Source organism: Tursiops truncatus, chromosome 7 (assembly GCF_011762595.2).
Source record: "Tursiops truncatus isolate mTurTru1 chromosome 7, mTurTru1.mat.Y, whole genome shotgun sequence".
Classification (NCBI taxonomy): Eukaryota; Metazoa; Chordata; class Mammalia; order Artiodactyla; family Delphinidae; genus Tursiops; species Tursiops truncatus.
In genome coordinates this window covers 11,698,442-11,723,248 of record NC_047040.1, presented here as the reverse complement: position 1 = coordinate 11,723,248, position 24,807 = coordinate 11,698,442, and the positions used below count along the sequence as shown (strand labels likewise).

Below are 24,807 nucleotides of genomic sequence, written 5' to 3'. Positions count from 1 at the left end.
TTCTTCTTTAAATATTTGATTGAATTCACCAGTGAATCCATCTGGGCCTGGGCTTTTCTTTGTGGGAATATTTGAAAGTATTAACTTAATTTCTTTACTTGTTATAGGACTATTATGGGTTGAATAGTATCACCCAAAAAGATATGTTGAAGTCCTAACCCCCAGGACCTCAGACTGTGTTCTTTAGAAATAGGGTCATTGCAGATGTAATTAGTCAAGATGAGGTCATACTGGATTAGGCTGGGCTCTTAATCCTCTATGACTGGCATCCTAGTAAGAAGAGGCAGACACATGGGGGGAGAAGACCATATGATGACAAAGGCAGAGACTGAAGCTGATGCAGCTGCAAGCCAAAGGAGGATTAGCTGACAAACCACCAGAAGTTAGGAAAGGTTAAGGAAGGATCCTCCAGGTCCTGCCAACACCTTGATCTTGTACTTCTAGCCTGCAGAACTGTGAGATATAAATTTCTATTGTTTTAAGCCACTCAGTTTGTGGTACTTTGTTGTGGTTGCCCTAGGAAATGAATACAAACTCTTTTCAGATTTTCTGTTGTGTTGATTCAGTTTTGGCAATTTCTTTCTAGGAATTTGTCCAACTCATCTACATTGCCTAATCTGTTGGCATAAAGTTATTTGTAGCCCCTTTTAATTTTGGTAGGGTGGGTAGTGATATCCTGCTTTCCTGATTTTAGTAATTTGTGTCTTCCTTTTTGGTCAGCATAATAAAGGCTCGTCAACTTTACTGACCTTTTCAAAGAACCAACTTTTATTTTCATTGATTTTATTTTTCCTCTTATCTATTTCATTAGTTTCCAGTATGACTGCTATTTCCTCCCTTTTGCTTGCTTAGGTTTAAGTTGCTCTTATCTTTCTAGTTTTTAAAACTGGAAGCCTAGAATATTACAACCCTTTTTCTTTTCTAATGTAAGTGTTTAAAGCAGCAAATACCCTTCAGATCACTCTTTTAGTTGCAACCCATAAATTTCAGTGTTTTCACTTTCATGCAGTTCAAAATATCTTCTGATTTCCTTTGTTACTTCTCCTTCAGACCATGAGTAACTTAATTTGCAAATATTTGGGTGATTTCCCAAATTTCTTTCTATCATCTATTCCTAATGTAATTCCATTGTAACCAGAGGACATAATTTGCATGGTGCCAATACTCTTAAATTTACTGAGGCTTGTTTTATGGCCTAGCATATACACTATCCTGGAGAATGTACTTCTTAAAAAGAATATAAATTCTGCTGTCACTAAGGACAATGGTCTATACATATCTGTTAGGTTGATAGTGTTGTTCAAGCTTTCTATAGCCTTAGCAGTTTTCTGTCTAGTTGTTCTACCCATTATTGAGAATGTGAAATTAAAATATCAAATTATTGTCTATTTCTACATTCATATCTAACAATTTTTGCTTCATGTATTTAGGACTGTTTTGGGTGCATGTACATTTCTAATTATTATAGCTTCTTGACATACTGACCTTTTTATTACAAAATGTCTGTTTCTAGAAATATATGTCTTAAAGTCCGTTTTGTCTGACATCATTATTGCCACTGCAAATCCCTTATGTTTGCCATTTGCATGGTCTATCACTGTTAAGTACTATTAGTCTTTTCATCATCATAATACATAATGCAACTTTGTACTTACTTTTATAGTTATCCTTTTATTAATTTGCAAGCTTTTTCGTAACAATAAAGCATAAATTCTTTGATGAGTTTCATACATCTTTCTGTATAGTGTTGGGTATAATAAATACTTGCTCCATTACAAGGAATTAGATACTAAACAAACTCCTCTTTAAAATAATAATCCAGTTGTGTTATTTGCTCATGGTGTTGTTGACTCATGTTTTCCCACCTTCAGTCCAGGTTTTGAAAGCTGTGAATGATACTCACCTGCCTTTCTCCCAGTTCCAATCCTAGATTTATGAAATGTACAAAGATATTTTAACCACAACTCCTCTGTACTCAAGAATCACATTTTAGGAACACTCATTTAAATCAGATGGTTTAATCTCAGGTATCTTTGCTCTCCTGCAAAACTTTGATAAAAATAGAAAATTGTCCAGACAATTACACAGGTCTCAAATATCATATGTCATGTGCATAATCCTGTTTTTTCTCACAATAAAGAAACAAGAATACTTTTGAGCTTTTAGGAATCATTATCTTACAAGGTAATTTAATAATTGCATAACTTTTGTGTTAAAACGTCTTCAGGCATTGATCTTTTTGGTATTTTGAAGCCTTGCCTCAGTAAAAGGATCTTGCTGATTGCCACATATGTTAATGTTTAAGATATACAATTATTATCCAAGTGATCTGTTCGTCAGTTTAAATGGGGATTGAGTATGATACGTGTTGATTTCAACAGGCTTAAAAAAATTCTTGTCTGATCAACGAATCATGTAGGACAAAAAAGGTCATTTTTTAAAACCTAGACTTTTTCTTTCCTCTTAAATGGCTATGAAATTTTTCACTGATGTCTGAAATTGAATAAAATTGCCTAAGTATACTCTTTTTTTTTTTTTGCGGTACACGGGCCTCTCACTGTTGTGGCCTCTCCCATTGCGGAGCACAGGCTCCGGACGCGCAGGCTCAGTGGCCATGGCTCACGGGCCCAGCCGCTCTGTGGCATGTGGGATCTTCCTGGACTGGGGCACGAACCCATGTCCCCTGCATCGGCAGGCAGACTCTCAACCACTGCACCACCAGGGAAGCCCGAACCTAAGTATACTCTTAATCCCCATATATAAAGACATTTTTATGAGATTACTGTATTGAGACTTCTTGATTTGTGGCTCCCTTAAAATCACGTCTGTATTTGATATATTCATATAAGGACAGGAAGAATGATGCAATTATAGAAAGGTGTAAATGGTGTTAGAGAATGGAAGATAAGGATTAACATTAATTAAACTGATGCATAATATCATGGATCAGGATAAAAGGGAATCCCTTCTTTTTGAGAAATTACTTTTATTTTTTCTAGGGAAATACACAAAATACTTCTATTGGCAATTCACCTCCACCCTTCAGTTGAATTTCTATTTCCAGAAATGCAGTTTCTCATTGTCAGCCAAACTTTCTGATCAGCGTATTGTTTTCAGAAGAAACGGATAACTTGTAAGGCTCAAGGAACATAGTTGCAAATTGCTAAGATTCTTCTTTATCACTTGAACGTCTGTTATATACCCTGCACGTGAGCCAAATCTTCATTTAAATTCCAAACTCCATAATAAACATTTCCATGAAGAATTCTTGCAATACACAATAACAAAAGATAGTCAAAACTCTTCTGATTTAGGCAGTTTTTGTTTAAGTAGACTATCTAAACACAGCTGCCACAACTTCCAATAAATACAGAGCAGCATAAAACCACCTGCACTTGGTTTCGTCCTTGGAAAAGACGCATCTTCCCCCTAGTTGTTAGAAAATTCCGTACCAAATAAGATAGTTTTCTCATATCGCATGAAATACAGCATTTAACTTAACCTGACTCCTACAACCCAACATAAAACCTGTTTCAGAGCAGAAACAGACCCATAATTAAAATTGCATCAAATGATACGTTCACAGAAGTACTTAACACCTAAAGCCTTAAACAGACAGACAGACATAGAAATGCAGCCTCAGACTGAGACTTTGGGTTGTGAAATGTACACCCACGACCTTGTTTTGCTGGCCTGCTTTGTAACCGCGGGTTCCGCCCTGAGATGGGTGATGGGCCGCTCTAACTCATGAAGATTTCTGTCTCTTCCGCCATCCACTTCACAGGTAGTATGTGACTCCTCCACGCAACAGGTCCTGAGCCTGCGGCAGGGCTGGGGCCCGGTAGGGCAGTCTCTCAGTCGCCACGCGGCCCAGTCGCCGCATCTCCATCCCGCGTCCGGTCCCTCGAATGTAAGCCAGGCCGTTCGCTTGCTTTACCCGTGGTGGGCAGCCAATAGTTACTTATGGCAGAAGGAATATTATTATCTACGTGTCACTCGGAGCTTGGAGGACGAGTAGAAAGTACAAGCCCTCCACGCCGCGCTCGGCCGCGGTCCTTTCCCCGTCGAGCCTCCTCCAAGCCACCGCCACCGCACGCGGTCCTGGGTGCCAGCCCGCGGGGAAAAAAAGAGCGTGGTCGCGCGCAACTGAGCATGCGCCGCTGCCCGCCCGCCCCGCTTTACGGCCCTTCCCACCCTCCACGGGGGCCGTGGGAGCTGCGTCGCGAAATCAACCACGCTCTCTCCCCGCCCCTCAGGCCGCTGGGACCTGGAGCGTCCGGGAGCGGGCGTCCGTGCGTGATGACGCACGTGGTCGCGAAGACGTGGGGACGCAGGCGGCCGTATAGAGCGTGAGTTTTCGCGTCTGTTCGCCGCCGATGCAGTCGTCCGTTGCGCGCCGCGTCTCTCGACTGTTCCCAGGGCCGCGGGCGCTGGCGGCGGCGGCGGCGGCGCTGCGGGAGGCCGTAGGCTTCCCTGGGGCCAGGCGGGGGCGGGGTTGGAGGCGCAGCCTCCGCTCCGTGGGAGCTCTCAACAGGTCCGAGAACTGGGAGGGAGTTTCCCGGAGCGAGTCTAGCGGGGGTCTCTTCATTTTCACTCGCGTCTGTGCTTGAGGCCGATCGCACAGGGAACGACGTGCCCAGGCCCTGGGTGGATGGCGTTGGCTCTGGGAGGCGCGGGGCGTGGGGGGGGGGGTGTGGTTTAAAGGGACGTTGCATCAGCTACAGCTTGTAGTTTCAGTTTCTCTTGGAAGAGTAACTCTGTTTCTCAGAACAAGTGTGTGGCGAACAATCCTAATCCTAATCTAAGTAGTGGTATTTCTCCTAATACGGAACAGGAAATACACTAAGTGTATTTAATCCTTTTCTGTCCAGGCCTTAAAAACCTTTACAAAAACGGATCAATTGCTTATATGATTTTCCAAACCGAGCATAAACTCAGTGTTACTGTCAAAATAAATTATTGCATAGTCATGATTGAGTCATCGAGATGGGTTGGTCTCTTTGCAGTGACAGCTGGACTTGGCTCTTTTTTTTTCCCCCTTTGGAATTGCTCCTTAAAAATCTGTCTTATGTCTCACATTTATATGCCACTTTTTGCTGTCCTAATAACCTTTAAATCTAAAAACTTCTAATTTGCTGCTGGTGTGGCAGGGCTTGGGAAAGCAAATAATCTTAGAAGAAGGCAGTGCATTGGGTTCCCAAATTGTTCCAGGGCTACCAGCATCAACGTCAGCGGGGAACTTGTTGGAAATGCAAATTTAGGAGTCTTACCCCAGATTTAGTGAATCAAGACTTCGAATGGATCCCAAGGCACCTGTGTGCTAAAGCTTGCGAATTACTGGCCATAGTGATAAAGAACAGCCATTGTGAAGTCACAGAATGGAATTTGAATCCAGGTGAAACCTTTCTTAGGTGTAGGACCTGGGACAAATTAGTTAAAGGTTACTTCATAGGACTGAAAGTATTCAGTGTAAAAATGCAGGAAAAGAGTTTAACACAGGTGGAAAACAGAGATGAGATGTTATTAAGGAACTTGTTAGAACTGTCTAAAATAAGTACATAGACTGTGCTGAAAGGATTCTTCTTTGATTTAGATGTGGGTTGTAGTGCACAAATATTGTGCCTCTTCTGCTGCTTAGAGGGCAGTTTATTTTTATGGATTCTCATTATATTGTATACGATTGAGGCTGTCGAATGTAGGATATTCAGTTAATACCAATGCTGTAGTATTTTTAAGAACCGCATTAGTAATTGTGTTAAAGAGCAGTTTTTAATTCTTTGGCCTTTTGGTTTTTTCAGCTTCATTGTGCCTTCTTTTGACCCAGAATTTGGTAAAGAAAGTAGAGTGGATAACTGATCGGAGATCAGCCTTAGCCTTAGAGTTGAGAAGTATTATAGAGCAGTGACTTGGAAACGAGAGACAAAACTGAAGATGTTTCTGTCCTTTTTTCCCCATGTGTCGTACAGCTCCACGATAGCAAAGAAGTTCTCATCATATCTACTTACCTGTGTTTTCTGGAAGCATCACAGGAATTAAGTTAGATGTGCCCTCCATCTGCTGTTTTTACAGAATGTCAGCTGCAGTGTTACAGCTTTTTCCTTCCCCTTTTCAGGGGGTTGGTGTTGGGGGGTTAAAGAGAAATATTCGGGATTTGAAGCAGCTGACCTAAAGCCTAGACTCATTGTGATGTTGAGAAGAGTCTGTAGCACCATGGCCGAAACAACAGGTCACTTTGATTAGAGTCCACTGCTCCCGAGGCCACACCGTGGCTCCTGGGTATTGTGGGTGAGTTTTCAGATAACTGTGAGTCAGTTTAGATATTTATACCCAATAAATAATTTTGTTAATGCTAAATTAACACTGTCCCATCATGAAGTATTCACTTTTCAAAGGCCCCATTTTTCTTGTTCACTGTGTCAGAGAGGCTGATCTTTAGCGGTGGTTTGGGTCAGGCACACCCTGCTTTGAACCCCACCTCTGCTACATACTGATTGTGTCCAGTAGACAAGTTACATCCTCCCAGCCTGAATCTCCTTTCCTATAGAGTAGGACTCGTGGTGTGTGACCACCTCAGGACAGTGAATAAAATGAAATCAAGTGGAAAGCATGTCTGTTAACGCCGAGAGGCTCAGTAACTGGTGCATGTTGGACAGGGGAGAAAAGGTAGTTATTACCTGAAACCTAGCTTGATCTCATTCATTTCCTCGTAATGTTTTTATAAATGAGGTAATTTTATTAATTACTTGATTGCGCTGCTTTTCTTTTTAAGCAAAATGCTGAAGAGCTTTCACAGTATTGTGAATGAGAGAAAGCAAACACTTTGGAGAAAGTTAAAACTCTAAACCTGGTAGAAAGGCACCATTTTCAGTTCTGTCAGCATAACAGAGCAACTTTCATAAATTGTTTTGAGTGTTTACTGGAAGGTCAAGGTCAGCGGGTGATTACTGTTTAAGTATCTACAGTTAGTTAATGGGGACAGTCAGCCACAGAAGGGGGCACTTTGTTACAGGAGATGAGACTTCACTGAAGACATGCACCAAAGAATAAGAAAATGCTATTATAGCTCTGAAATCATTATTTTTCAATATGGATGCTTAATGATTGGAAAGTGAAGAGTTTTATGTTCCATTTTAAAAAATGATCAAAAAATCTCATATTTCTGTATATAGTGCATATGAATATGTGAGCATGGAAACGACTTGAAAGGTGTCATACTAGGTCATAATTTCGTTTACTTGGCAATGTATTATAATATGGAGGTAGGGACAAATAATCTATACATTTAAGTAAAATTAGGTAAATGCATGTGTATGTAAAAATTCTTTTTAAAAACCATTACAAAGATAGAAATGCCTTAGAAAGATAGATGGCCTTTTATGCTGTAGCTCTAGTCATCTAAGCAGGGGGCCTCAGATTTTTTAGCAGGGGACCCTCTTTAGCAGCATCTTACCTGTAAAGCTCAGGAACTGAGAGGTTTTAAGAGAAGAGGGGTTGAAGGGCATAGGACCTGCCTGCTGGGAGCCTCCTGCAGTGACACTTCAAGGAGTCCGTGTGACAGGGTGTGAAACCATCTGTGGGGTAGAAATCCTCAGGAGATGAGCTGTACCTAAAAAGTCAGGTGTTGAGAATTCCTGAGTGGGATCCACAAACTTGTTCTGAAGACAACTCCCAGGGTTATCAGCAATGTCAGACATATGTATAGTTTCTCATGTAGAGAGAAGTGAGATCATTTAAAAAAAAAAATCCAGCCTTCAATCCGACCCATATTATATAAAAATAGGGAGGAATCTATGCACATTTTTTGAGAAATCATCTAAGTTTTTGCGGTACGCGGGCCTCTCACTGTTGTGGCCTCTCCCGTTGCGGAGCACGGGCTCCAGGCCCGCAGGCTCAGCGGCCATGGCTCACAGGCCCGAACCCGTGTCCCCTGCACTGGCAGGCGGATTCTCAACCGCTGCACTACCAGGGAAGCCCAGTTTTGTTTGTTTTTAAATCCCTCTAAGCTGTGACAGCTGTTACCACGGTTAAAACTTTAATATTTTAACTGGCTGTTGTTTAGCATTACAAATGACTCAAGGAAAAAGAAACAAGGAGTCAGTGGAAATATATTACTTGTGTTTACTGTCCTTTATTTTGTTGTATGAAAGCAGCTGGTTTGCATTTATATGGTAAAGGGTTTTTCTTAAAGAGTTAATTTTTAGTTAATAGTGAGCTTTCATAAGGAAAACAATTTCAAATGCTAAGTATTTGCTAGATTGTTTTTAATAGCGATAATAGTAATATCACATTGTCCTTTTTCACACATTGAGGAGGGTTTCCTGGTGACAGCTGGAGCATGGGGGAGGGGGAGTCACTTTCAATCAACCAGCTGCTCTCTGCAACATCATGATGGTGATATTTCAAAGCCCGTGGATAATTCTGGCTGCATTCAGAAGAGATAATGTATCAAATTTCTGGGAAGCAATAGATAGTGTGCAAGAGCCCTTTGGGATCTAGCTGGTAGCCAACTAACAATGCGTACATTCAGGTTTGCATGTTGGTATTATTTACCATCTCGTTTCTTGGACATTGTTACATGAGCATCATAATTATAAAGCAATAAAGTCTAGTTCCATGGGGGCAAAAGGCTCATTAGTTTATGGAGAGGAAGGGAGAATGGAAAACAAACTTGGGGGATGTGCTGTGTGCTTTTACATAATATGCTGTTTCATTTCTTCTTCCTGATGACTCCAGGAAGTAAGTGGAGTTTTCATCATCCATGGATAAGGAAACCGAAGCTCAGCAGGACTGATTATGTGATTTGCCCAAGGCCACGTGCTAGTAAGTGATGGCATCCAGACTTGACCCCATATCTAGCTTCAGATCCAGGAATGTTGTCGTTACACCAACAGCTGTTTCTCCACAGTGTTCACTTGCTTATGCATTTTTAATCCAAAGTCACAATATCAGGATAGTATGAATGAAATTTAGATACATATTACAAGGACTTCAGTTTTATATAAATAATATATAAGGGTGTGTGTGTGTTGGCAGCCACTTCTAATTTTGGAATTGTTTCCCTTGAAAGTCCCTTGAGCAACACTGTTAAAGAAATTTTGCTGTGTTTTTTATATTACAGATACCAGAAATTTTCAAGGATGTGTATTTTAATGAGTCAGTTGTGATGCTGAGCTTGAACAGATGTAGGAATAAATATTGTGTGTGCTGCCCATGTAGTAGAAGTTCCTTCACATGGAAGTATTCAGGGCTTCCTCTTTCTCTTTCCAAGGAATGTGAATTTTGTATTAATAAGGGACCTTTTTGCTTTCTAGATGTTCAGCCTGTGGCAGACCTTTGAGATGCTGTTTGTATACCCTCCACGTTTTGGTTCTCCTGTTAGCTAGAGTGTTGTATGTACTCTGAAAAATGAGAGTTGATGATGCTTGAAATAAACTAGGATCTGCTGCCAGCCCTTGGCAAATTCCCTAGTATCTGTGTAGGGTTATTTGACTACAAACAACAGAAATTAAGTTAACTAAGTTATCCAGATAACTTATTCAAGAACAAGAGGTTTACTGGAAGTATATGGATGAGCTCAGAAAATCTACAGAAAAACCAAACCACAGGACTGCAGCCAGATGAGCTCTTGAGGCTTGGGTAGACTTTGATAGATCTGGAAAATTCTTTAAGTTAATGTTCTGAGTATCAGATCCAGAATTTGTTGGTCTTAGTGTCTCTGCAAAAGTGTTAGATTCCAGGAAGAGAGTTATTCTTCCATTCTTGGTCACTGTTACCCTTGAATCAGTGTAGGAAAGGCATCCTGGATTTCTGGTTCCCCCCCCCAGGACCACATCCAATGGGGGTGAGAGGCGTCTCTTACCTGTTACTGAAAGAATGAGGTGTTAATGCCGGGCAGAGAAAAAGAAAGGAAACAAAGCCCAAGCCGTCCCCACCACCTGGTAATTAGTGGACGTCCTGTGTGCTTGTGGAACGTGCACAGCTCTGTCGCCTGGCATGCTTCTCCCCTCTTGGCCAGTTCTTGTGTTGGGAGGATTTCAGTTACGTAAATAGTTCACTAACATTTCTTACATGAGTTAGTTTAAATGGGGTTATGGCTATCACTTTTTCATTGACTTTAGGTAGACAAACAAAGAAATCTGGTGTGGAGCGAACCTCAGAATAGAATTACTTAAATCTTCTTGAAGGGAGTGATGGTGGGATGCTGGCATTGCTGCTCCCTGTACGTCTCCTGGTTTAAGGACCTACGTCTGCAAGGCTGTCAGTTGGAGAACTTTAATGAGCCCTCGTTAAACTAAAACTTGTAGCCCGTGAGAGAGGGAACCAGCTTATGATTGATATTGGAAATCATAAGCGGTGATGGATCAGAATTGGAGTTGGCACTAATTCACCTCACTGTGGAGCAAAAGTCAAGATTATATACAAAATCCAGTATTCCATTTTTCACGTATAAAGATAATCTAATCATTTCTGTTAAGACTATAACCCTTTAAAAAGGAGGGAAAAATAAAAAATTTTGCCATCTGACATATAGAGGTTTTTTTAGTCCTAAAATGGAGGCTCATTAAATTCTCAAATGTAATGGTAATTTAAAGATAATGTTGACAAAAACTCTGATTTGAGATTTTATTACAAAATTTATCTTAGTTAAAAAAAATCGTTTCTATTTTCATGTGCCTTCCACACACCCCATCATACTGTTTTTTTAAAATGTATGTGTAATTGAATCACATGATGCAGTTTAAAAATGTAGGATCATAGCCCAGAAAAATGCTAATTGGTTACTAAGTTATAAAGACACTTTAAAGCTATTTAAAATTTTTAATCTTAAGCCTTATTTTATGTGTTGATATGCATTAAAAACAGTATCATTTCCCAATTTATGATTTTATATATATAATCTCATGTAATCCTCACAACACCGAATATGGCTGCATTATCTCCTTGTACAGGTGAGGAACCAGTAGTTAAATAACTTTCCTAAGGTCACATGGCTGGCGTATTGTGGAGCTCTTACCAAAGTCCATGACCTTAATTACTGACCTCTACTGCAAACGTTAATATTGCTAGCCCTGTGTATCATTTTGACAAAAAGCACTGTGATGTTTCTTTTTCCAGAATCTGTCTGTTTACCCCAAGTTCCCTGACAACTTCTTTATGTTTGGAAACTGTTCAGATGTGTTGTGTTATCCATCATCTTGTGCTTCTGTTTGCTGTGAGTATGGCAATAGCTCCTATATTGCACAGTGTGCCCTGGGAAGCCTTTTGTCATTTATGCCTTAAAGCAGTCTGACAGCTTCTCATGTTGAATTCAGCCAGGTTGCTTTTCATTTAACAAAGCTAAGTGTTGCTTTCTAGGTGAAAAATAATTAAATGCTTTTAAAGATGTATTTGATTAACAGGAGGCTGATCTGTGTAAATTAATTACAACTGTAATGATGTCATAGCCTTGTCTTTTGTTATTAACCAGGTAATTGACCAGAAGTTTGGAAGCTTATTGTAACTGACAGCGGTTTGACCTTGTATGCTGTCTAGAAGTGAAACATGCACAATGCATGTAAATGCAGTTGGTTTTTTGAGCTTCATGTGTTGTCAGAGCATCTGATCTTGGGTTCTTACTTCACTCTTCCCTTACTTCTCTGCTGAAATTGTTACACTCGAACTGAATATTGTACTGATATCTCTTACTAAAAGCATCTGACCAAACACAAATGTTGTCTGTGTCCTTGAATAACTATAATCAGACACGAAACCTTGGCACATTTAGGACATAAAGTCAAGTAAACAAATGCCAAAATTAAATGAACCTTGGTTTTAAATTCCATGTGAAGGAAGGTAAAACAACTTTTGGGAGAGAAGACATAAAGGGAAAAATAGTGGGCATATTTGCTAGGTTGAAGGAGAATTTTTCCCTTTTATTCTAATTTACCTAAGAAAGTTCAGAGAATGTGGTGTTTAAATATTTGAGTGATGAGAGCCTCTAACTTGGGTGATTTTGGTTAAAGAATGGGATGGTAGGAATAAAGCACAAAGTGGATGTGGGATAACAATGGCTAATGAGCAGCAGTCCCTGGGTGCAGGCTGTCCTCCCTCCCACATGCTTTAGACTAGAGGAAGAGTCAGCTCTGCCAGAAGGGACATAGGCATTCCTAAAACCACCATACTATGCGAAATCACGCAATAAAAACCATAGAGCTATGGTGCAAAGGGTGTTAGGAGCGAAACACTCAAAAAGGTTGTCAGTGGCACATTACAAAAGAAAAGATAGAAACCTAATAAAATGGCAGCACGGTTTTACACCTGTTAAATGATTAAGAAACGCAGAAGTACATAGAAAGATGGCACTCTACCTTCAAAAAGTCCTGACCTTTGCTTTCAGAAGCGATTGTCAGAAGGATTGCAGCTTGTGAATTATTGTCAAGTGGTGGAAGAAGGGTTATCCGGATTGGATGTCAAGTCATAATTGCAGATGTGGATGGGTGGAACTCATAAAATACTCAGCAAACTGAGGTAGCTTACTTCAGCCGGGTGCAGTTTCCTGCCTTCACCTGGGGCTTGTGCTGATGAAATTGTGCACAATCAGATGCAAAATTTGCATCGTGCTCCAGTTGTTCCTTGATATATATTGATTGCATTTGAACAAATTTGCTTGTTTCAAAACAAGCACTATAGCAGAACTGATCGGCCTAATGAACTTAAACTTCCCTAAGCATATTTCACATATTTCCTGTCTCTGTGCTAGCAGCACAGGCATGCTATTTCCTCTCCTTAAAAGACGTTTCCTCCTTTCAATTACTTTCTTTCAAAGTCTGGTGCAGGTGAGGAAGCTTCTCTGAGGTATTCTCTGAATTGAATTAACTTAACCTTTTTTATATTGGCACATATTTGTACATTATTTGCCCATTTCCAGGTAGTGTAGGTTCTAGAAATGACTTAAGACAGAAGTTAGTAGTAAAGGGGGAAAAATTAGCAACCAAATGGCTGAGTAGCTCTCAACAGAAGAAAGCATGCGTGTTTATTAGGTGAAATTAAGTTTTTCTAGCGCTGATGGGATTTTGCACAAGGAACAGTAAAGTCGGAACAGTGTTTTACAGCAATGTGAAAATGATTACTCTGTGGCTGTCCCTTGGGTGAGTGAGACCTATGTCAAGGCCTAATATGAAGGTGCATTTCTGCAAAAGTCATTCTTCAAAGGCAAAGTGACGTAGTCTGACCATGCAACATTTGGAGATTTGGCAAAACACAGGGCTAAAAGTTGGGAAAGTGTTCCTTTATACCCGTAATTCTTAAAAGGTAGAAAAGATGTTTTTGCCTCTCTGTGGCTTCCTTCTCAGATTAAACCTTACTTTGCAGGATAGGGCCTGGGGGTGAAAGCATGCCAAGCAGGGAACACTTCACATCCCCCCGCCACATCCCTTTCTTTCCAGAGTTCTTGCCAGGCAGATGCCTGGTCCTGGGGGGAAAAAGTCAGAGAAGGCACAGGGGCTTCTGTTCCTCAGCTTCTCTATTTGTGTAGAGTATAACCCCAGATGGGAAAAGTGACGTTTGGATTATTGTTACTTTTTTCGTTTTTAATTTGATTTTAAAAACAGATTTTTGTTGTTGTTTTTAAAGCTATGACCATGATAACAGTTACCAAAAGAAGCTGGGTATTTGAACATTGCTTTGTACTACTCTCTTAAATATAGATCTACAAGTTAAGTTGTATCAAGAAACAATTACATTTGGTAGAGTAAAAGTTTTATGTTCTGAGATTTTCTACATTTGAAATATTTCAAAATGCATATACATTTTGGTGTGTTTAATGGAAGTCACCAACTGCACTTTCTTAGGAAAGACAATTCTTTATGCTCAAATAATGTCTTTCCTAATTCTTCTGGTGGTTGAAGTGTCATATCTCTTATTAAAAGACCATAGGAGTGACTTCCTGTTTCACCTCTGACATGTAAAGAGCTTGGAGGTCATCACCCCTGTCCTCACAACAAGAAAAACCCTGAACAGACTGAAAATCAGTGACTTTTCTTAGATCCATCAGAGAATTGAGGTCACAGGGCAAACTATCACGCCCAAATCTGGAGATACAAGCTCATTTTGAGAATCACAGCCCAAGATCGTGCACACAGTGGCAGTGCCCAGTGATGAGTAACTCAAAGAGATGGTTAGAACTTGGGCTTATATAGCATCTTAACAAAAGAACAATACTTTTTTTTTGGGGGGGGCTGTGTTGGGTCTTCATTGCTGCACGCAGGCTTTCTCTAGTTGTGGTGAGCGGGGGCTGCTCTTCATTGCAGTGCGCAGGCTTCTCATTGCGGTGGCTTCTCGTTTCGGAGCACAGGCTCTAGGCGCACAGGCTTCAGCATTTGTGGCACACAGGCTCAGTAGTTGTGGCTTGTGGGCTCTAGAGCACGTGCTCTAGAGCGCAGACTCAGTAGTTGTGGTGCATGGGCTTAGCTGCTCCACGGCATGTGGGCTATTCCTGGACCAGGGCTCGAGCCCGTGTCCCCTGCATTGGCAGGCAGATTCTTAACCACTGCACCACCAGGGAAGCCCGAACAATACATTTTTAGAGAAGTGACAAGGCAAAGGAAAAGGACTTTGAGTTTCTAGGGCAGCAAATGGTAGGAAGGCAAATAGGTGGGGGAACTAATGGAAGATTAGGGCTAGTTAGTAAAGTTTGTTGTGTAGATTTTTTTGGAGCCAGTTGTAAGGTTGTCTCTGGTGATTAACTTTTGTCATACCTGGTGGGGGGGGGGACACCTTCACAAATTCATGTCCTGCTTTTAAGCAGATGGGGGGAAGCAGAGAGCTTTAGTTGTATCTGCTTTTTCTTAATTGCATTCAGCTCAAGATAATCCTTATGCCAAGTGGCATATTTGGTGTTGCACATTCTGCTGCCCTACAATCAGCTTAGCTGGAACTGAACCACTGATGGCAGTAACTCGTTGGAACACTTTAACAGTAGTTTTGACAAACTGCTGGAGTATGAGTGTAGGCTGTCTTGAGAGTTGAAAACTCGCAGCTTTTCTGCAGACAGACCTGACTCACAACTTCATTTTAAGAACAAGGACTCTGGAGCCAGATTATCTTGGTTAAAATCCCCACTCATCTGTAAAATGAGGAAATAATACCTGCCTCATAGAGTTCAGAGGGTTGAATGGGATATGCCAGATGACAAAACTAAAACGATTTAGTAATGAGTTTGATATCATTTATTCAAAGGAAAGCAGTCCATAGATTGGGGGAGTAGAGCGCCTCACAAACAGTGGAGCATTCTTCCCAGGGGATTTTGGGCCAGAGTGAGTTTTAAAGAATGTTAGAAAAGTCAACGAAAAAAACAGGATGTGGTTGGCTAGGGGGTGGGGGGTTTCCTTTTGAGGCCAGCAGGGCCTCCTTTCCAGGGTAAGCTGACCTGGAGGATGGTGATTGGCATTAGGTTTCCTGCACAGTGAGGCAGTTCCCATAAAGGCAGGCTGACTTAAGGTTAGACTTGTGACATGGGCTGGACCACTGGGACGGCCTTCATTTTGTGGGTCCCAATATATGAATTAACTTTGTCAGGTAATGGCACACGTGTAAAGTTTGAGAACAGTACTACCAAAGATGAATTAGTACTATATAAGTGTGTAACTTTAGCCAATGATTTGACTTTTTTATTTCACCAGTATTGAGGAAAACTTGAAATCAGTAGCAAATGGGTATTTCTGTTGCATTAAAACAATAGCTGAGATTTAATATGTTTACTGTGTGCTTGGCATTATTCTAAGCACTTGGTGTTTTCTGTTTGTTTGTTTGTTTTAAATTTATTTATTTATTTTTTGGCTGTGTTGGGTCTTCGTTGCTGTGTGTGGGCTTCCTCTAGTTGCAGCGAGTAGGGGCTACTCTTTGTTGTGGTGCACGGACTTCTCATTGCCGTGGCTTCTCTTGTTGCGGAGCACGGGCTCTAGGCACGCGGGCTTCAGTAGCTGTGGCTCGCAGGCTCTAGAGCACAGGCTCAGTAGTTGTGGCGCACAGGCCTAGTTGCTCCACGGCATGTGGGATCTTCCCGGACCAGGGCTCGAACCCGTGTCCCCTACATTGGCAGGTTGATTCCTAACCACTGCGCCACTAGGGAAGCCATTCACTTGGTGTTTTCAGTCATTTAATCCTTACAAGAATTCTAGGATCAGATTTAACTATTATTACTATTCCATTTTCATAGCAGGAAACTGAGGCTTAGGTTAAGTGACTTACACAAGTTAACACAGCTCTTAATGCTAAAGCCAGTCATTGGGACCAGTTTAGACTCCAGAGTATGTGCTCTCAAACCCCAAGGTACCCGGGAAACACAGTTTGGTAGAGATGATAAAAGGCCTCTGGTGACAGCCTGTTGGCACTGGTGGACAGTACATGTGGAAGGCATTGTGGAGGTCGGTGAGCAGTGACGTGGTCAGGGAGCCCGACATTAAGGATGCAAGTCTAGAGCTGGGCTTTGAAGGTTGGGGAGAAAGTAAATGGGTTGGGAGGACGAGGAGGGGGTATGTCGCTGGCGGTGCTGTCAGGACCCTGCCCGCATCCTCACGCCCTTAGTGTGCCCTGGTGGACTCCCAGCCTCCAGCCCCTGCGGTTCTTCACCTGAGTGTTTTCTCTGACCCCCTGATGCCCACTTTTCCTGCTGTAGCAAGTCACAGGTGACAGGGAGTTAGGGCAGACCCCTAGCCCTTTGGCAGTTAATACTGAGGCATATCTAGTCTGGCTCCTAGAGTTCCCAGTGAGATTAAGCCTGTCCCCCATAGAGATGGCTCACTTGATAACGCATGCATCTTAGTGGCTCTCATTATTGCCCAAAGCAATACCTGACTTAAAATGTGTGGCTCTACCTTCTCTCTTTGGTAAGATCTTATTTTTCATAGAAGGAAGCCTTTCTACATGAAAAGTGTTGAAATCATCACCCTTTTAATCACTTTTTTTCTCATGTTATTACTTAAAATAGTTCTAATTAAATTTTGCACCATATAAGTAGAAGTTGAACTAAAAATGAAACATTGTTTTAGTCTTTTCTTAGTACTTAAAAAAATTCTCTTAAACTTGAGTTTACCCACCAAGAAGCAGTTATGTGAAAGAAAACTAGGTGATACCTTGTTTAAGGGTTTCTACTGAGTTAAAAAGGATTGGCTGTGAAGCAGAAGTTTGAACTATTTCCTGGTCTGCCTCTAGATCACAGCCTAGAATTTCAAAAGATTTTTATTTAACCCCTTATAGACAATCAAGGAATTTGTTATGTGCTGTGGAAGTGTGGACGTTTGCTTCTTGAGTGATGGACAGGCAGGGCCATGGAGGCCTCTCAAAGGTATAGATAGGGGCTTCCCTGGTGGCACAGTGGTTGAGAGACCGCCTGCCGATGCAGGGGACACGGGTTCGCGCCCCGGTCCGGGAAGATCCCGCATGCCGCGGAGCGGCTGAGCCCGTGGGCCATGGCCGCTGGGCCTGCGCGTCCAGAGCCTGTGCTCCGTGGCGGGAGAGGCCACAACAGTGAGAGGCCCACGTACCGCAAAAAAAAAAAAAAAAAAAAAAAATGGTATAGACAGTAGCAGCAAGGCTTGCATTTGTGAGAGGCAGAAGACTGAAGGGCTTGCTAGAGAAGCAGCACCGTCTGGTGGGAAGAGCTGCATTTGAGTCCTGATAGTCCAGTTTAAGAGCATATTGTCACCTTGGGTTCTTTATATCAGAAAGAAATGGAATTTCTATCTGTCTTTGGCGGTTTCATGCCAAAATTGCTGAAAGGATTTCCATTAAATTGGGCACTTATGTTTGGAATGGTCAGGCTTAAAATAAAAGCTATGGGATGCATGTGAAATTCACTTTGGTGACCTCTGGTGGTGAGAGAGCCCCATGGGACTGCCCATCTGTGGAGATAGCCACACTTATTTAGCACCTTGGACAGAGAAATTTAACATCCCCAGAAAGTCTCAAGTCTTCACTGAGCTCCTTCTTACCTGGACAGTTCTACAGAGCAGGCTTCAGAGTGGCTAAAAGGACAGTAAAGTGATTTGTTTGGTAAGTGCTGGGTAGATCAGCTAGTAGGTGACATGGAACTAACTTTGTCTTCACCAGATTGTGAGAATTAAGTGAAATGAAGCAAGTATACTTAACTACTTTGTAAACTATAAATAATTGTATAAATATTAGTTATTATTGGGAAAGGTATATAAATATTACAAGACTAAAGTATAGGCTGAAATGCTTGAAGTTGATCAGATGATGACTTTATATCAGTTAATACCTATAAAGTCCTTATTATGTTTCAGGCATTTTTCTATGTGTTTTACATATACTAACTCATCAACAACTCTATGAGGCAGGTCTTAGTATTGTTAGTGTCTGTTTTATAAGTGGGGAAACTTAGGTAAGCTTACATTGATTAAGAAATTGCCCAAGGTCATACAATTCCAAGCAGTTGAGCCAGGATTTGAACCCAAGCCATTAGGCTTCGAAGTCTGTTCTGTTAACTGTGATACTGTTCAGTCTTACAACGATGAAGTACAGAAGGCTGATCTAGGTAAGAAAGCACGGTGGATTGAGGGTGGGGATAACATGATGAGATTGGATTTTAAGCAAACCAAGTCAGGTGTTATATAAGTAAGATTGGGGGAAATGTGTCAGGTGATAAGGGTCTGACCTTTGGTTAGGTCTGTCACCACATAACATGTGACCTTATTGATGGCTGCTTACTTGTCTGGAACATTCTTTAACTTCTTAGGTTGTTTTGGTGGTCTTAAATCCTAACTCCCTAGAGGTCAGGTCTTTTGCCTTCCACGTGGATGGCATTGATACTTAAGACAAGCCTTGTAAAAGACAGTTGGACATTGTTCCACAAAGGTATGGGAAATTTTGTATTTGTTTTCATTTTGAGAGATGGTATATGAGGGGAAAAAGGGAAGGAGGAGCTCCTGTGTGTTAAAAGCTAGGTCTTGTGTGTTTAAGCTAGGTCTGGTGGCTTAAAATCAGAAAGATTTAGCCCATTGGTCTTTGAGAGAGAATTTAGTGGTTGTCTCCAGCTGGGTAAGACAATTTCTTATATGGTTATGATGACGACGTCTGTGAGGTTGGAGAACCATCGTATAAATGGAGATCTCAGCAGCCTTCAAAAGGGGGAAGTGCTCTCAATTCCCAATTTCTTCTGGAACAGAGTCCAAGTTGTAGATATTTCCGTGAATAGATACTGGAATGTAATTACTGAGTGTCACAATATTCATGAGGACTAGATTCCCATTAGCTTCTTAATATAATTTGATTCCAGTTTTCATTTTTTATTCATGAAGTCAGTTTTCATTCGATTGACCTCATTTCTTTGTATCTCTCTGCCTTTAATGTGAAATAAGAAAACAGAATCCTACGCTGATTCTCTTTGATTTTTATCATTAATGTAACTCATGAAGCCATGTAACAGATTTCAATGGCCAGAAAAAATTTGTCATTTATGTGCAACTTGTCACTAAATGATGATGGTGCTCTGACACAGATTTCATACTGCGCCCCCAGAGCTCCCCATTTACTGATCAACTCAGGTAGATGATGCATTCCGGTGAATTGAACAGGGTGCAGTGGTGTGAAGCCAGACCATCTGCTATTACATTTAATATTTAAATACTAAGTTTTAAAAGTATAATTCACGTTATTGATATAACTGTGTATTGCATTTAACGACTGTGATCACATTGAAGCTATGTAGGCTCTTTGAAATGCATTCATATATTTGAAAAGAGGAACAGATTACTTCACTAGCATTCAGTTAATAAATTCTTGTTTTCCACTAAATGCAAATACATATTATACCGTACCATTTTCTTATTTTCAAAAATATCTTGAAAATCTGCATTTTGTAATTGGGTTTTCTTGAGGCCTAAGGAAGCTAATGCCTTTTAGGAAAAATAAAATTATGCTAAGATATGTTATTGGAAGAACAAAGGATTTTATTATTGTGCTAGACTCAAACGTTCTCATCTATTGGCCCTATAGTAACAGGTGGGGAAAACAGTCTCTTATGTTTGGATTAAAAAAGCCATGAATGAAAAGATTCCTGAGAGAGTTACGGGAGTGAGAAGAAATGATCCAGTTCATTTCATCCCTAAAGAAGGTAGACTGTACTAAAACAGTAAGAGAGAGAAAAAAATGCATCTAGTTGTTTTGTGAATATTTTGCCCAAGTCAATGTGGTATTTATGACGCTCTAATTTGTTGTTCAGCTCTTGTAATTTAAAAAGTTTTCATGTTTAGCATATCCAGTCTGCTTTTTCCATAGCTTTTTTGCTTTGTTTGAAGTGATAAGTCATACTAACCCTCTGCGTCTTTCAAAAAGATTTTACAGGGTTTAGAGTCAAATGTGTTGGCCTAAGCCCTGCCCCTGCTACTGAAGTGCATTCACATTCACTTTTAACCCATCACAGTGCGGGGGGATGGTAGTGCTAAAATCCTGGCAGTTTAACCAGGGTGATTTCTTCATGGTTTCATCTTTCTTTCTGAAGCGCTTGTTAAACTATTTCTTGGAGGGGGATGGCGTGGGGGGAGGTTGGGAGAAGGGACATGTTTTTCTGTATGGTTACGTGTACCTATGAACATGCATATTTATATTTTAAGCAATGAAAATTTAAGCATTTGCTCAACATCATTAGTCACTAGGGAAGTGCAAATCAGTACCGCTTCACACCCATTAAGATGTTTATAATAAGAAAGATGGATAAAAGCAAGTATTGTTGAGTATATATGAGTATGGAGAAATTGAAACCCTCATACACTGCTGGAGGGAATGAAAAATGGACAAAAATTTGGAAAACAGTTTAGTAGTTCCTTACAAAGTTAAGCATAGAGTTACCGTATGACCCAGCAATTCTATTCCTAGGTATATGTCCAAGAGAACTGAAAACATATGTTTCTACAAAGAAATTGTACATGAATGTTCATAGCAGCGTTATTCATTATAGCCAAAAAAGTGGGAACAACCCAAGTGTCTATCAACTGATAAATGGATAAAAACACAGTGTGGTATATCTATATAATAAAATATTATTGGACCATAAAAAGGAACTAAGTACGGATACTTCCTATGATGTGGATGAACCTTGAAAACAGTATTCAGTGAAAGAAGCCAGACACAAAAGGCCACATATTGTATGATTCCATTTAGATGAAATGTTCAGAATAGGCAAATTCGTTGACATGAAAGGTAGACTGGTGGTTGCCAGGCATTGGGCGGGATGGGGAGATAAGTGGGGAGAGTTTCATTTGGGGGTAATGAAGATGTTCTGGAATTAGATGGTGGTGCTGACTGTGCAGCCTTGTGAATATACAAAAACCACCGAATTGTATAGTTTAAGACAGTTTTATGGTGTGTGAATTATATCTCAATTTTAAAAAATCAATGCTTAAGCATCTGGAAAGTTAGGCATTAGCAAAATATTCAACCTGAGTGATAGCAGGCCTCTGATAAATACTTGCCACGTGACTTGAACAAACCTACATTCTCCTCTATGATTCTTATTTTTTAGAGAATATGCTTAAAATATATGGAACCTAAATGAAATTTTCCAAAGGCATGACAATAGTAATAATGACATATCATTAATCTACCTCATATAAGTATTGATAAACCTTTTCTTGATTCTTAACTAAAAATCTCACACAATTTTAAAAGATCTCAATGAATAATTTTAAGATTTGTTGCACTTTCAGTGACCTGGAAGGCTGTTTTCAGAAAAGCGTTCAATTACTCCTATTAAGACTGTAGTTTCTTTCTTTCGTGTGAAATTAATTTGGTTACTGTCAGATGCCAGACTGGGAATATAATTTATAACTGGTACATATTCTTGCAGTTTAATGGCCTGAGTTCTTCTTGAACATTTAAACTGAAAATTGATATATAATGTCATCCTGGTAAATGATAATGATGAAACATTTCCTGCTTTGTAAGTAGAGCTGAAAATCGTCATAGTAAGTTTCTTTTCCCTTTTGGTAAAATTCCTTTCTTTACCCCGTGAGACACGTTGGTTTCCCAAGTTATGAATTCAGTTTCTTTTGTTTGTTCTAGCCACTTAGTTTTTCTTATTACAACCTGTTTAATTTTTAATTTCTCATTAAAAGTAAATATGGCTTATTTTCCTATCCATATTTCAAGAGGTCTTCCATTTCTCTCTGTCACAACCTTGATATAGCACTGTCTGCTGTGTATTACTACATAATTAAAACGCCATGGTTTTTTTGTTTTTTGTTTTCCTCATAAGCAGAGCACTTCCAGGACAAGGTGACTGTTTAACAAACCACTACAGTATGAATTTAAAGAAGTTTGGTTTCTTTCTTCTTCTCCTCACCCTGCTCCTCCCTCTGTTTTATTTGCTCTCTCCACGTTTTCAGAAGAGCAGTCTTTGGTAAAGATTTTAACCGACAGCCAGATCTTCTAGGTAGTTCTAATCCTTGTGGCTCGCACTGCAGGTAGCACTGAAACTTGTAAATTGTCGTGAACCTTGTAGTGTTCATGGAACCTACTGACACCAGAGTGACAACCCTGTGGACGCTCTTATCAACAAAGCCCTTGTGGAAGTAGAAGTCAAACAGCCGTCTGGTCAGGGTTAAAATGCCATGTTTTTTTAATCAAATAGTTCTGGCAAAGCAACCTATTAATACGTTTTAAATGGATCAGAGGTTTATTCCTGTCTAGTTGAGATAAATGTTACAACACTCTTCTGGAAGTAAATGATAAGTGGAATAATATGTACAGTGCTCTGGGGAAGGTTGCTGCAATTGTAGGAAAAATACTTAGGGATGAATGTATCATAGACCTTTTCAGTCAGTCTTATTTATTTTATAATGTAGATATATTCAGCATGCTCATCTTGAGTCAATGGACAAACACCTATTAAGCACTGACTGTATACGAGTCACTATGCTAGGCTCTGGGTATTCAGTGGTGATCAAAATAGATAGTTCTGCCCTCAGCATTTATGCTATAATTGTGGAGCTCCCGGTGTGGGAGCACCTGGGTGGTTGGATCATAGTGACCAAGGCAGAGACTAGTGTGAGCTGAGACCAGAGGGGTAGGCAGGACAGTGGTAAGCACGAGCGTGTAGTTACGGTCAAGAGTTTGGACTTCATTCCAACTGTAACGATAAGCCATTAAAGGCTTACTGCAGGGGAATCCCACTTTAGTTTTATAAAAATTACCCTGAGCAGTAGTGAAAAATGGTTGTTGGGTAGAAGAGGAGAAGCAGAGTTTATGTTGTAATCCAGGCAAGTTATAATGGTGGCTTAGACTAGAGTAGTGGCTCTAGAGCTAGAAAGAGGTAGATGATACAAATAGTTTGGAAGAGTTAGCAAAGTGTGGTGGATGGGATTTGGGGGAAGCAGAGTGAAGAGGGAGAAGGATGTGTCGAGGATGTTGTCTGTATCTCCAACCTGAACACCTGGGTAGCTGGAGATTCTGTGTCCTGAGATCTGGCACATGGGAGGAGGGGTAGACTTGGAAGGGACTGTCCAGTGTTCAGTTTGGGGCGTGTTGAATGTGAGGGGGAGGATATGTTTACAAGGCGGGGGGTGGGGATGGAGTGCAAGGACCAGCCTACTCTTCCTCGCGCTGGTGTAACTGGTTATGGGCTGAGTACAGGTTAGAATAACAAGTCACTTTCAAAACCAAACACATTGCACTGGTTTCCAGCTTATGAATCATGCCTCTATGCTTTCTGCTACAGCTTAGCTCTCTAAAAATATCTATGTAATTATGGGCAGGATGAAACAATATTCATCTTACAGTAAGATGTGTGCCTGCCTGGCCCACAAAGTCAGGTTACAGATTTGATCTTCACAGGAACCAGTTAGATTTTCTGTTACCTTGTTACAAACAGGCTACATCCCTCACCTTGGATGGCTGACTTGATTACTTATTAGGAAGGAAACTGGGCCATAGAGCCGGTTTGAAATAGTGTCGATTTATCTTCGCTACTTAAAACTACGGTCTAGTGGCCTTTTGGAAAACAGAGCCCAACCTATATTATGCACTTCTCATGTTGGTTATGGTTCTATCTGCCTTTACGTTACGCATACCACATCATTTTATTCATCTTGTGATTTTCTGCAGCCAGTATTTTTATTTCCTTCAACAAATAGAAATGATAGAAATGGGCCATTTAGGGGCCGGGATTGCAAGTGTTTTGGTCTTTGCTGTACCTCTAATGCCTGGCACAGGGACTGGCATGCATTTGGCACTTGATATTTATTCTAAAAACTAAGTGACTGAGGAATGGCTGAATAGTCATTCTGTAAGAAGGAGGGCTAATTCAGTTTTGGGAAATCAAGAGATCAGGTGGACTGTATTCTTCCTACAAGGTTGTGTCCCTGAAATCTGCGAAGTCAAAGCTGTAAAATGTAAATTTGGGAGCCATCCTGATAAAAAGAATTACAGAACCCCTGAGAGTGGAATTCCATAAGTGTATGCAAAATAGCGTAGAATAAGAATAGAGCGAAACTGAGAAGCAGAGGAAGGGGAGTTGGGAGGAGGCAGGAACGTGCAGGAGAGCACAGCGTCCCAGGGAAGAAGGAGCAGCCAGCAGTGGGGAGATAGAGCTGAGGGTTAATGTGAGCCTGGGCGCACAGTGTGGGACAAGCTTGGGGAAATTCCACTGTCCTTTTGTTTATACTCTCCACCACTAACGATTCCAGTCGAGAGGGGACTTTTTCTTAAGCAAAGACATAATTATGTTTGATTTTCTGCTGTGCGTAGCCTGCCATCATAGGACACTGTACTGATATCGAAGGGCTTATTTTGTGATTTCTTATAAGCTGGTTACTT

The 24,807-nt window shown here is 40.7% G+C and overlaps 1 protein-coding gene across 11 annotated transcripts in view; it reads left to right on the top strand.

Moving 5' to 3' along the window:
- The first annotated feature begins 3,555 nt into the window (after positions 1–3,555).
- The window catches only part of RHBDD1 (rhomboid domain containing 1), a 115,109-nt gene continuing 93,857 nt past the window's right edge, over positions 3,556–24,807 (top strand). For 2 of the 11 annotated variants that reach the window (XM_073807197.1, XM_073807193.1), the window contains exon 1: positions 4,376–4,534. The gene's annotated coding sequence lies outside the window, so the exon portion shown is untranslated. Of the gene's footprint in view, positions 4,350–4,372; positions 4,535–8,733; positions 8,821–11,115; positions 11,213–24,807 lie in introns of those variants that run through there. The other 9 variants (XM_073807192.1, XM_073807191.1, XM_073807195.1 and 6 more) reach the window with 9 other exon arrangements.